The sequence below is a fragment of the Thermobia domestica genome, chromosome 1, assembly GCF_964235325.1.
Source record: "Thermobia domestica chromosome 1, izTheDome1.hap1.1, whole genome shotgun sequence".
In the NCBI taxonomy this organism is placed as follows: Eukaryota; Metazoa; Arthropoda; class Insecta; order Zygentoma; family Lepismatidae; genus Thermobia; species Thermobia domestica.
The window spans coordinates 96169760-96184162 of record NC_137454.1 but is presented as its reverse complement, the minus strand read 5'-3'; the positions used below and the strand labels follow the sequence as shown (position 1 = coordinate 96184162).

The 14403-nt window shown below is 34.9% G+C and overlaps 1 protein-coding gene across 2 annotated transcripts in view; it reads right to left on the bottom strand.

The window, feature by feature from the left end:
- LOC145687461 (uncharacterized) overlaps positions 1-14403 on the bottom strand; it is a 61441-nt gene that overhangs the window by 28569 nt on the left and 18469 nt on the right. The gene's annotated exons all lie outside the window — the stretch shown is intronic.

Genomic DNA, 14403 nt, shown 5'->3' with positions numbered 1-14403 from the left:
AACTTGTGGTTATGCTTGGGGAAAGGGCTTTTTCTTACGAAGGGTATGGGCAAGGGACGTTTATCGGTGGCCGCGACTGTACGTGTGAATACGAAAACTTCCTCCCTCTTAGCAAACTTCGCTATAGTTTCTACGCTTCCTGATGCTTATTCCTGTTTCATCTACTACCTAGCAAAAATCTTACCATTGAAGGTACTATTGACTTTGAAGCTCATACAATTGACAGCTAAGGTCTTTTATATTTAACAGCTGCTAACAGGGTCAAATAATTGGCGTATTACGTGAACTACAGAAGTCGACGAAGAAGATGGTCACTCTATTCGAACTGCATATTTCTTAATATGTTCTTACAATGACACTATATTTAATACATGATAAACTGCTTGTCACAACAGAGTAAACCTAACTTTCTCGCTGATTCTTTACCTGTCGTCTTCTTACTCTTCCACCATCCCTATCCGATGCATTTTTAAACCACTTAGATAATATTTCTAGAATCTCGTGCTCTGTTACCTGTTCCTCTCAAAATGTCGACGCTACAACACCTACAACAAAAATATACTCGATTTATATACATGCTCCCACTACTTTTTCCTCATTAAGACGAATAACAAGGCACTTACACAATTTCCTATGCCTATCTCTCTCTAGCATTTACTTTTAACTCTTGAAATCCTAGTCTTATTTAAAATGTGAAAGTGACAGACCAAATGCGTTTTTATTTCCTCTATTACAATTTATTTATTTATTTTACACCAATAACGAATCGTTTACAGCTTGAAAGCTAAGTGTTTCAATTAGAACATTTAGTGTATACATGTTCTAACCAATTACTGTAAATAAGTTCACTTTCACATTCAGATGCTACCTCCCGAAATTTATTCTAACCTTAACTTCACTAGCGTATTATTTTGTTCACTTCGTTCTTTACTCTTGTCTCTGTTACTTTCGTGTTTTGCATTCTTACTGCTTGTTTCTGGTCTTTTATTTTAGTTTCATTTCATCTATTCCATCTATGGTATTATTTTAACTTGTCGGGTTTCACTTTTTGTGTAACACCCTAAAAAGTTACAGAACAAAGAAATAGGTGTGTCAGTTCTTACCGTCAAATTCTCTTCTAGCTTCCACGTAACCATGCTACATTGTATCTAGAATCTTTCTCAAGCTCAATTTCTCTAGTGTTGTCTCATTAAACTACTACTAAAATTTCGTGTAGTAGTTTATCGCTATCAATTCCAGCTCCTTTTTATGCATCCTTTGCCAGAATGATAGCAAATTAGCTCAGAAACTTAATCTTCATACGTATATCTACAGTGAACTCCCTAGTGCGTTGAAAACACACACTCCTCAGCTGTGGATATGTCATATTAGGACGATATACTAATAACTTACAACGTACCACTGTTAGTTGCATCAACTACGTAGATCTCCATAGGAAAATAATTTAAGCCCTCTGCCCTGATGAATACTGCTCGTTTGTGCAGTTGAAATATAGGCTTAAGAAATAAAATAAAATAAAAATTGAACAAATATTACAGATTATTGAGTCATTATATTATTATAATTGCAAATGTGTTCTGTATGCTCAATCTATATATATATAATTGAAAATAACTGTTTGTGACTCTACATCTCCTGAATCGCCAGACAGATCTCGATCAAATTTGTAACATGGATGAGGTTCGAGGCTCGGCTGGTTTTAGGCTATTCACTTTGATAAGAGAAATGATGAGTAGGGGAGGGGGTATAAAAAATAAATAAAACTTAATAACTCCTGAACCTCTCGACCGATTTTGATCAAATTTTTAATATAGATGAGGTTCAGGCCTGGGATCGTTTTTATGATTTACATTTGACGGAGCAACGTAGGAGAGAAGGAGGGGGAGATATATAAAAATCTATTTACATAAAATGACTATTTTTGTAACTTAATAACTCTTGAACTATCCGACCAATCTCAATCAAATTTTCAAGAAACATTAGGTTCAGATCTGGAAACATTTTTGTAATTTCACTTTAACGGTAGATTCTAGAGGAGAGGGAGGGGAGGGGGACGTATAAATAAAAACTAATAAAACCTAATAACTTTTGAACCACCCAACCAATCTCGATCAAATTTTCAACATACATGAGTTTAGGGGAAGGGAAATTTAAAAATGATCAAAAATGACCGATATTAGTGATCCATAGTTTTTGGGGTCGATAAAAGAAACACTGACACTTTTACTGCTGTTTCAATCCAAGTTCAGCCCTCAAAGTTGGGGAGGGGATAAACATTTAAAAATGATCGAAAATGACTAATATTAGTGTCGAATCCATAGTTTTAGGAGTAGCTGACATGGGAGGATCCCACAAGTTGTCGTTAAAATCTGATTGCCACATAGCACATCTGATAGAGCATCATGAGAAATGAAAATGTGCAAAATTTAAGATGCTATGGACCAGAAGGATAGGAGCTAGGGGCTTCAAAATTTGAATTTCCAAAAGATTATATCATGAAGTTAAGTACGTTTAAAGTAAATATCTTGAAAATCGTTAAAGCAATCAAAACAAAAGTTGCATAATATAATGAGAACAAAATGCCCTATCGAAAACCACAAACAGGGTTGCTATAAATGAAGCAGTGTTGCCAACTCAGCATAACATATTTTATTTGAAATAGTACCATATACAAGTGTGCACAGATTTAAAATACACTAATATCACCAAACATATCAGTTAAGTGTAGTGGCACAGTGTTGCACACTGTTGGAGGTACGTGTGCTGAAAATGTGCAATGGAAACGTCTGATATGTGGCAACAGATGGTAATAAAAGAATCTGGGTCTCATACTATGAATTTAGTTCAAATGCATAACACAGATAGTATAACACAGTAAAATGTAAGCAGTGTCACAAAATATTGATGTATTTGGAAAACGAAATTGAGTGATGCCATTTTACGTCCTGTGTCACCTCCGAAGCTATATGCGAGTATAAAGTAGGATCCGAATCACTATGTAAGAGAAAGATTACAATGAAATGCAAGGTGAAAAGTACAACAAAAACATGTCCGAGGCGAGATTGGAACCCGCGATGCCTAATATGTCGGTTGTCTAGCCTTCTAGACCACACAGCTATCCTAGCAGACTAAAAACGAAATGGGGTAGTAATAAAATGTTCGAGTTTAACTGAGGATCCAGTGCAGCAGAAGCTGCGAGAACAATTTGTGCAGTGAATGCAAATGCTGAAATGAAGCAACTGCTGAAAGGAACAGCACAGAAATGGTTTTCCCGCTTTAGAGTAGGACGGTTTGACTTGCGTGATGATCCACGTTCTGGAAAACCTTCAGATTTTGACCATAATCGCTTGAATGAGTTGCTTCATGAGACTCCTCGTCAAACAACGCGCGAAATGGCGAAAGCTTTTGAATGTAATGTATGCAATGTATTGTTACAGTCGTAGAATATGTTATGTCTATGTTGTATTTGTATTTGAATTAACACAACAGCAAAATAAAATATAAGAACAGCACGAACTTATGCATCGACCCAATACTTGTACGTGATGAAAATCATATTTTACAAATATATGAACAGTTCAATAATCAGTATCAAGTTCACTCTTCAGACTTCCTTTTTTACACAGTAAACATGGAAAACAACTTTACGAATTAAAAACTCAGCGTGCACAAAACCACATCCTCACTTTTTGTTTCCTCACGCATACTTCAAGACCTGAGGATGAAGAAGATTCATTCATTTGTGCATCGACGGAATACTAAGGTAAATTTCTAACTAGTGTGAAACTGTTGATGATCCCCTTACCACTATATAATACTTCCTTCTTTTTCATGAATGCACAACAATACACTAATTTAGAAAAATAAAATATGATTCATAACGAAACTGGCTACCTGTTAAATATTTAGGGTTTCCTTTGTATCCTACCAGTTTCAGCCTAGACTTACTTGGCATCTCAATAAAGGACTTTACAGCTTTATTCGTAGATAATTTAGGTCTATCAGCAGATAGAACTGAAATTCTAGCATTTAGTAATTCCGATGCACTAGCAAGCATATCCTTTATTGCGTCATTTGTAAAGAAAGTAAAATAAGAATATATTATAATTTTTCCCAACTTTTATATAGCTCTTCAAATCAAATATATAGATAACAAATGAGAATTGTGTAAATGTAGATTGTTATTAATTTTTAACTTCGTCCTTATTATTCTCGTATATGAATAGAATAAGGTATGATATTCCCTGTGATTATATACAGAGCTTTTCTTGAATAAGGAAAATGTCAGTATAATTTACATTGAAAATGTCTGTTCGTTAGCATCTAAGAATAACTTTTTTTTCAATGAAAACATTTTACATTTTAAGTTCATAAGCTTTGAAAATGTCTCTGTTAGCAACTATCTAACTTTTTTTTTTTTTTCAATGAAAACATTTTACATTTAAGTTCATAAGCTAAGAGAGAAGGTAATGAGATGGATGATACTGTGAAATGAAACAAATGGAAGGAAACGGGAGAACTTCGAAAAACCCTAAGCACTGGTGTTTGGCCACCACAAAAACAACTTCGAGCGAGCTGGGATCCAACCAAGAACCCCACGCACCAAAGTGAGCGTTCTGGTAATAGTAAATTTAACTATTATTAAGTTAGGGTATGATATGGAGAAAATCTTGACACCTGGATTGAATTTCGGATTAACTAATTTTGATAATTGTGATTGATGTGTAAAGTCAAATACGAGATTATTTCGGAAAGCAGCTACAGTTGTAGCGTGGCGCTAGTACTAATAAGCGGAGTGCCATAATGTTACAACACGCAATCTGTGATTCAGTATGCTTCCAGCTATGCTAATGAGAGCATCGCAAAGCCGCGTGTGTCGGTTAACACGTGACAAAATGTGTGATGTCATTACAATATCCTGTCAAATGCTACATACTCCGAGTAATAAAATTTCTTTGGGCAAGAAGTCTGTCAGCTGCAGACATCTATCGTGAATTCTGTGCTGTACATGGCGCAAACATTTATGATAAATCGAGGAGTGGTAGGTCTTTTGTGATTAATGATGATCTCGTCAAGAAAATTGATGATAAAGTTTGTCAGAAACAGTGATTCACAATCTTAGAACTTTCTGAACAACTTTTGAACATATTTTGGACTGTTTTGCACGACGGAGTCACCGGAAAATTTAGCCATTGGAAGTTGTGTGCTCGGTGGGAGCCGAAAATTCTAAAGGAAATCCGCAAAACTGGTCGAATGCACTATGCCTTAGATTTTCTTTCCCGGTACAACACGGAAGGGGAAATGTTTTTGAACAGAACAGAGACTGGTGAAGACTTGGTGGCGTGTATGAACACAGAGGCAAAACAATGCGAATAGCATGGAGTTTTACCGTTTCTCAAAACCAAGCCGACGGCAGGACATAAAATTTGTCAACGAAAGTTATACCACCGTGTTTTGGAATGCTAAGAAAGTCTTGCTTGTCGAATTCATGGAACGGGGTACAACAATCGATTCTGAAGTTTACTGTAACACTTTAAAAAAGTGAGAAGAGCCATCCAGAACAACGTCGGGGTCTACTAACATCTTGGGTTGTATTCTTGCATGACAACACCAAAACTTACAGTGCTCGGCGAATACAAAACATTTTGCGCCAATTGAAATATGAATGTCTGATTATCCCTCAGAGCCTGATTTTGTCCTGTTCACTCATATGAAGAAGTGAATTGGGGACAGCACTTTGATGACAAGAATCTTTAAAATGGTGTCAGGTTGATTCAATTCCCAAGAGGCCGAGTTTATGCAGAAGAAATTTGTAAGCTGGTAAAACGCTATGGTAAGAGCTTCAATTTACATGCCGATTGTGTTGAAAAATAGAGCACAGATATATATATTTTTCATATTAAGTAAACGAATGTACTTGAGTGTTTATTTATTTTGTTTATGGTAACTTTCTGAATTATCCTAATAATAATAATAATAAAACATTACTGCGTACTTATTTACTGGAAACTTTCAGTAGAATAGTATTTTCATTGCTTGGCTCCTAAAGTTTTGCCTTTCTTTAAGTGAATAAAAGGACAGCTTTGCAAAGAAAGATGGTAGCCACTTTCTTGAAATTATTCTGCACCTCTGTAGGATGTTCTAGGCAATATTTGCGCAGGATTGCCAGACGTCCGGCTTTGAAGGAGCAAAACTGATATCGTCCTATGTAAGCCGGGCATGATTTCTCTTTTTATGCCTTAGAAATAATTCTTATTAAAAAATTGAGGATCTTAATATATAATTTCCATGAAGAATTAAGGGTTCCCACTTTGCTTCAAAAAAAAAAAAAATATATCCAGGACGCTCCCAGGACAAATCACCAATTATCCAGGACTTCGACACAGGAAAGTATAACAGGATTACAACTGTAGGTTCAAAACTCTCAACAGTGAAATGAAAAGTACAGTAGTTTATGCAGGAATATTAATGCAAGTACATTATTAACACACAAAGCGGAGCGTAATGTGCTGCTTTTTTCTTTTTTTTGGGGGGGGGGGGTTGCCTCCGAACCCCCTTTATAGCCACCCGATCCACCCACAGCCAGCACATGTATTTTCATTTTTTCTACATGACATTTTAATTGTGCACCAAACAAATTTACGAACAACAAAAATCTATTTTTCGTACATGGCATCTTCATTGTGTGACAGATATAATTAGGGGAAAAAAATTATATTACAAGTTTTTCAACTGAGTAAGGAGTTGTGTGATTTCCTCACCTATATACATGATCTCTTTCTTCTTTAGCGAAGCTGCTCTACGGATATCATCTGAAAGACTTCTCTCATGTGCAAGCTGGTTTGCTTCAGTCTTCAAAGCTTTACTTGTTTCTATCAAAATCCTTTTCTTTCTCTGCAGCTGCTGTACATTTTCACTTATCTCTTTCCTCTTGCTCTGCACTTGGCTTTCTATTTCAACAGTCCTTATTTTCTCCAGCTCTGCCTTGCATGGAAGACATGATGCAGCATTTCTTTCGTGATGTTGATTGAAGTAAGGTCCTTATGGGAAATGTTATCATACACCAATCTCAAACCGATCAATGGTTTCTCCTTCATATTTTCAACAAGCAGATCTTTATTTACGCTGTAGCCTCGTTCGACAGCAGCCTGCCCATAAGACAAAACTAGAAGCTTCTTTATGATTAACAACAAATTTAAATTCTTCCGAACCATCCAACAGTTTTGTGTAAAATTAATCCAGCCTCTCAGGGTCGAACTTATACCCAGCAAGTGTATCTTTAAACTGCTCAGTAAATTTTCCATACTAAAACAGCTGATCATATTCTTTAAGTGCAGCCCATTGGGTGAAAATAGACTAATTATGGAGCATTTATACTGGTACAAAGCACAGTTTCTGGAGGATAGTGCTAGTGAAGACAGCATCCAAGAATGGGTTGACAGACTAGTGGATGAACGAAGAAATAAGAAATTCTTCCAGTCAACCACTCTGTTAGAAGAAAGAAAGCCTCTCAACCACCCACACATGCAGGATCATGACAAATTATTATCAGCACAAAACCAAGAATAGCAATCAATTAAAATCTTCATTATATATATGAAAAATCTGACTTCAGTATTTTGTGTAAATTTTAAGGATGTTTCCAGGACAAAATCAATTCAAGGACATTTCCAGGTTTTCCAGGATTTCCAGGAAGTGGGAATCCTGAGAAATCTATTTGGCTAAGGAAATAGAAGTAATGCATGTTACACCAGACGAAGAAAAGTATACTCATTTTAAAGGCATTTTCTTCTTAAAACTTCAATGAAATGATATATTGGAGTTTTACATCCCAGGGTTATGCCGTACGGGCTAAAGGAGACGGTGATGATGAAAAATGAATGAAATGAGAGGAAACGATCCCCCGAGGAAACCCACGCACATGGTATCTGTCCACATCAAAGCACACTTAGCACGAACTGGGGTTTAACCAAGGACTCCACGCACCAGAAGTGTACGCTCTATCACTGTCACCGCGACCCCTCTAAAAATTTCATAAACTACAAATTGATTGCCTCTTACATTTCTTACATATCAAACTGCAGTGCTGACTATGAGAGAATATTTTTCGAAAAAGGAAATCTCTATTGACATATATAAAGCAATAGACTAATATTGATACAGTGAAAGCAGAGCTTCAAATTTGTACATATACCTAAATATCGTGGGACATCGTAGTGGTAAAGGGGGAAAATGTTCTTTTTCACTTTAGAAATATGGAACCCTACTAGTAATGCACATGAAAAATTTTGCAAAAAGGTTCTTCACATCATACCCAGGCAAAAGTTTAAAGTATATGTGGTTCACACGTTACCTTAAAGTAAGTCCACGTTTTATACAGTCTCGGAGTTGAAAAGGGACAAGATATTACACTACAAAAATAAATCAATAAATAAAATAAAAACATAACTTATGGCAGTAAGAAACACTATAAAGTATTCTTTAAATATTTAAAATATTTAAATATAATATTTAAAAAAATAATGTTGGAATAAAGCTTCGTTAAGAAAACATATTTGCAACAACACATACATATATATTGATTTCCGAAATCCTGAAACATTTCCCACAGTCGTAGCTCTATAACTATTCGTTCGCCCAATAAAGATTTTGTCTTATAATGTAAAGAATATTTCTGCTGGATTTGTTAAATTCTTTGCGGAACAAGCTGTTTATGTAAAACATACAAAAAAAGAAACCAAGAACAAGTATATTCGCGACGAAGTGTCATTCATACGTCAGATGCAGAACAATATAACTTGCTTCGTTACTTGTTCAATACATAGTAAGGAAATTAAAAAAATAAATAAATAAATTTACTTCCCAGTAAAACTTACCTTCATTCTATTACTTTGATTCTGTTTATCTTCAACATGTCTTCTTGTCCTATGCCATATTTACTGAACTTCTTCACGTATTTCCAAATCGATGACCAAATCAAACTATCCCAAACCAAAACCTAATATTTTCTGTATTTCTTTAACTCAACGATGAGTGTTATGTCTAAAATGTAGTAACAGAAAACTAAAAAAAATAAGAAATTACTATTTCCAGTTCATAACTTTATCCCGGAATTTACTATCTTCTGTAATCTGCACATTGTTTGATGAAAAACACAATTCTTCCTTTAACGAACTAGTAGAAGCATTCTTACAGGGTGTCTACTGAGTTTCAATTTCAAAATTCCAGTACATTCAATATAACTATCAGCAAAATGCCAGTACTTAATACAACGATTTTTTAAAGTTCTTTAGGAATAATCACACTCTTAATGATTTCAGGTTTGTAATTGTTATACCATACCATCAAATGAATATTTTATTTTTAATAAATTTAGTTATCCTTGATTTTGAAATACAAATGATTAGGTATATGTAGCTGCTCATGAAAGCGCTGAAATATTTACACAAGCAATGTGCCACATCCATATCAAGCATTAAAACTGGCTCCCAGTTTCCCATCATTGGACAAACTTTTACTGACTTTACTGACTAGTTTGCAGCTCTGTACACTGTATTTGGAGCATTGCATATAATAAAATGCATCCATTGCTATTATACGTGAGGTATTGAAAACAAAAAGTTAAAAAAAAAAAAAAGAAACTGAAAACAGTATTAGTAGAAAGGGGAAAGATACTGACTATCCGCAACTCCAAGAGATGGCTTCATGTCTTAACGCCGGATCATTACAAAAAATCACAATTTATTATTTCAGTAACTGTATTGTATTACATTAACTATTGTTGTTCTATAAAATCACTTTTTCATAATTTGAAGCTCAATTTCACTACTTTCCTTTGACCGACATCCTCAATTCATGGCCCGTAGACAACCTGCTCTCGGAGGCCTCATACAGTGAGCCAAGAACATTATTTGTATTATATAAATGTATTATTCAGTTATATTATAACTTGTGTAACTAATTGTGTATTACTCTATTCCAGTTACAATGTAAAATTGTTATTACCCTGGACTTTTGGAGTTCAAAAATCTAGGGTAGATTATAAAGAATGATAGTATTTGTATATTTCACAATTTTTCCAGTATGTGAATCAAAATTTCAGTATTTCCCGTATCAAAATTAAATTCAACTATAATTCCAGTATTTCAAATATTTTCAGTATCAGTAGACACCCTGATTCTAGGTAAAAAGTACTGTTTTCAAGTATTGCAAACTGAGTGGCATCAACCGTACTAGACTGTTCAAAGGAAGCGTTTAACTGTAAATTATAACATGTCGAAACCTCTCAAGCTCTTTCTTATTTGCCAGTTTGGAACCTTATATTCCTTTTTAACATCGAGGTTATATAAGCCATGGAGCTACAATTTTAAGTGGGATCCAAATATACGTACTCCCACCGTAGGTCAAACACGAGTTCAATACGAAAAGGAAGAATGATCACAGTTTAGTTTCGAGAGAATTCATTCACCTCCTCATAAAGTGTATTCGCTATTCAGTGTTGAATACCTACATAATTTTAATTTTTTAACCTATTGATTTATTTCTATAGGGAGCTACCGTATTCTTCTGTTTTCCTTAAAATGAACTCGAATTTTAATTTGATTTTTCTGAATTTTTTTCGAATGTATTTAAATGTTCCTTGCTCTACGTAATTTTAATGATTAATAATAACATTTAATTTAAAATTAAATTTATAAATAATGGGAATTCATTTTGAAAAATAAAAAGGGCGTTACACAGCTTTGAAAAAGTAATCAGTATAATCACTCCATTAAAATCTGAGTTCAATTAAAAAAAAAAAAAAAAAAAAAAAAAAAACATCAATAAGCTAGAAAAAAATATTGTGCAAAGACTCAACACCATTAAGTCAGTTACAGATCAATATTGTATACAGCACCACCAGCGTTTTATAATTAGTTACTCAATGACTCCCAAAATATGATCACGACAAGTATAATTTACGTTTCACATTTTCAGCAATTATCGTTAAGCTAAGAGAAGATTATTATACACATGCGCTGATCTCGATTGCAACAAATCGACCATAATTTTGTTGTAATCCTTAATAATCTCCACCCCAACCCCTACTACTTTTAGCTAAAACATTTTGCAGTAGAGCAGTGAGGTGGCAATATACCAACTATGAATAAACAATACTCGAAATAGCCAAATTCATCTGATTCGGTCGTACTTCTGGATGTTCGTATTGTAAAGTGTATCGTCCCGCTGAGTATTCGAAATATCCAAGTAGAATTTCCAGTATACAAAGGTATCAGAGAACGTCATGGATTATCAAATAATTTAATCGTATTGTGATGATTTAATCGTAATCTAAGTTAGCCGATAAGCTAACTAATTTTTTTTTTTAATTTAATCTTTTATCTTATGTTCTTTCAGTACGACAGTTCATCAATGCTGGTCATTGGCTTATCTAACGATGGGGAGAAATTGCCTCGCTGTTGAAGTTCCTATGTAAACTCCCAACCAATCGATCGTAATAATTACCTTCGAGAATAGTATCCATGTGTAAAATGTATCAAATGCCCTTAGATTTTCCATAAACTATTGAACTGTAGTACAAAGTGTTATGTAGGGCCTAGTTTGATAGATGTATACTATTCAATACACTACACGAAATTATAAAACCAGGTGATCATGATATAAAAAATGACGATGATTGAATCTCTTGAGACGACAGACCTTCATAGAAGTTTTAAAATACTTCGACGAGTTACTACTTGAGGATACTATGTGTCCTTAGTATGGCACTTGATGAACTGTGCACACAAAGTATTGTCTATCATTATCAACAATACTTTACTATAGTACAAAACTTAAATATATTTTTCTTTAAGTTTTAAAACATTTTTTGGTAATGATATCTACGAAGAACACACTAATTTCTTCACAACTACAAAATTACTGAAAATAGTAGCTGACAAAAACTGCATAATAAAATGAATGTGAGTTTTTGTCGTCGCATGACGCAATAACCGCTGAATTAATTAAAATGATACTTGGCACGATTATTAACCTTAGGCCTTCCAAAGATCATCTATTACTAAATTTATGAAATTGCATATCCTAAAGAGGCAGCGCGTCATAATTTATGCAGAACTTCAATATCTCATGAGGTCGCCAAGTTAAGAAGGTAAAACTCAGTATATAAATCCTTCATTAAAAATAAACAGACTCGTGTCCCAGCATCTTGAATAATTACTGTTTTAAGGAGGAATGGAGAGGGGTCATAATTTATGCGAAAAATTGAGTATCGAAAACGATCGATATCAGTGTCCAATCCATAGTTTTCGGGGTTGCTGCGTTGAACAGCACACTCCCAATTCTGTTTAAGTCTAAATTCATCCCAACTCAGCATGGGGGTGAGGGTAGGGGTAGAAAGAGGTGACATTATGGACTTTTACCCTCACACTTTTATTGTAATACGTATCCAAGTGGAGAAGGTGTCCGAATACTTTTTATCAACACATTCTCCCCATTCAAAGATGGAACATTTCAGCTATTCTTTCCTTCTTCGAACTTCCACGAACACCTTCATATTTCGTTATATCTATCTATCTATATATATATATATATAGTCAAGTGCTCAAAATGGCGCCAACGGACTACATTCTACTATTCTATAAGTCAAAATAAAGCGATATATATATATATATATATATATACACAGTGGCGTATCCAGGATATGATCAAGGGAGGGGCCAAACCATAGTTTGCCGCTTTATCCCATGTAAAGCAGAATTGAAGCCCATTTTATCCAGTGTATACCTGAGCGTCAAGGGGGAGAGGCTATAGATCCCCCTTGGATCCGAGCCTATATATATATATAATTGTATAAGTTTCGGCTCCTCGTCTGAAGATGCGAATTACACTATATGGCAACGTCGCAGATAATGAATCATAGAGAAGATCTATTAATTCATCAGTTACATCGATTCTTCCTAAATGGCAATTAAAGTCGATAGACGTTAACACTAGCACCACTACAATCGTTCTCACTGGTTGATGGATTCATAGAGCAATGCTAATGATTACAAGTTAATTTACGACGTTGCCATGTAGTGAAATTTTTGATTCCCTATAGCGACTGAAGGAGGCCCCGCTTGGTATCAGGCAGAACATCCGATAAATATACACGTATATGAGATGGGGTGTTGGATAATACGACTCCAAAAGGATATACGGGATTTGAATGAGTTCTTGCTATTGCCCAGATCTACGAAACTATTATGCATAGAACCTTGAAATTTTGTATAAATACACTGCTTGCATCCTGGGCTGCAAATAAGGTGGGGTTTTGCGAAATACGACTCCTAAGGGACAAAAGGGGGACAAATTGTTTTTTGCCGTTCGCCAGATCTACCAAACTGTTAGGTGTAGAATTTTGAAAATTTGTATAACGTTCTTCAGACATTCTAGGCTCCAGATTAGACAGCATTTTCCAAATACGAACCCTAAGAGGGAAATGATTTTTCTTTTTCAAAATCAGATCTCCGAAACTATTAAGTGTAGAACCATGAGACAGTTCGTATTATCCACTTGAATTCAATATCGAAAATGAGATAGTGACATGCGGAGACACACGCAAAATATCGTAGACAGTAACATGCGGAGACACACGCTAGTCTAAAATTTTAAAAAATGGCGAAACAAAGAATATTTAAAACAGGGTGTCTACTAAAATTCCAAAATGAAATTTCGTGATTTTTTTTTACAAACATAAAATTTCGTAACATTCTGAAGAGCGAATTGGGTGCGAATTAGGCCGGATGTTCATGCATGTGATAGAAACGAGCTTTGCTTACGATTTGGTAGCGCCCGAAGCCGATCGTAGACATTTTTGGTGGTGAATTTTGACGTTTTTTAACCTAATTTTCAGTCTGTACTTATATTTGTACTGATAAAAAAAATATCGTCACCCAAAAGCTAAATTTCGTGATTTTTTCTTGACTTGCACGACCGTTTTCTGATTTCGTGACTTTTAAGACTTTCGTGACCAATAGACACCCTGTAAAACCACCATATTTTGGAAATTTCTGCACACCTGCATCTTGGATTTCGAGGAAATGCTCGCTTTGCACCGACATTCCTTCCCTCCTCTAATGAATCGAGCATTTCAATTTTGTTTTCATTCATTGTAACAGTGCCGATCGACTGTCTTGCTAGTAAGTGGCGTGAGTAGAATAAGGTATGGAGAAGTACAGCAGCTATACAGAGGTTTTTGAATTAAAAGTCGTTGAATTTGCGGGAGAAAACGGAAAGAGATCTGCAGCAAGAGAAGAACAAAAGTGCCAGAACTGCTTGTGTATTAACATTTGTTTCTTTCGAGTGGAAAAAACTGCTTACAAGTAATTTTAATATTTTTACATTTATAATTGTGTTGCG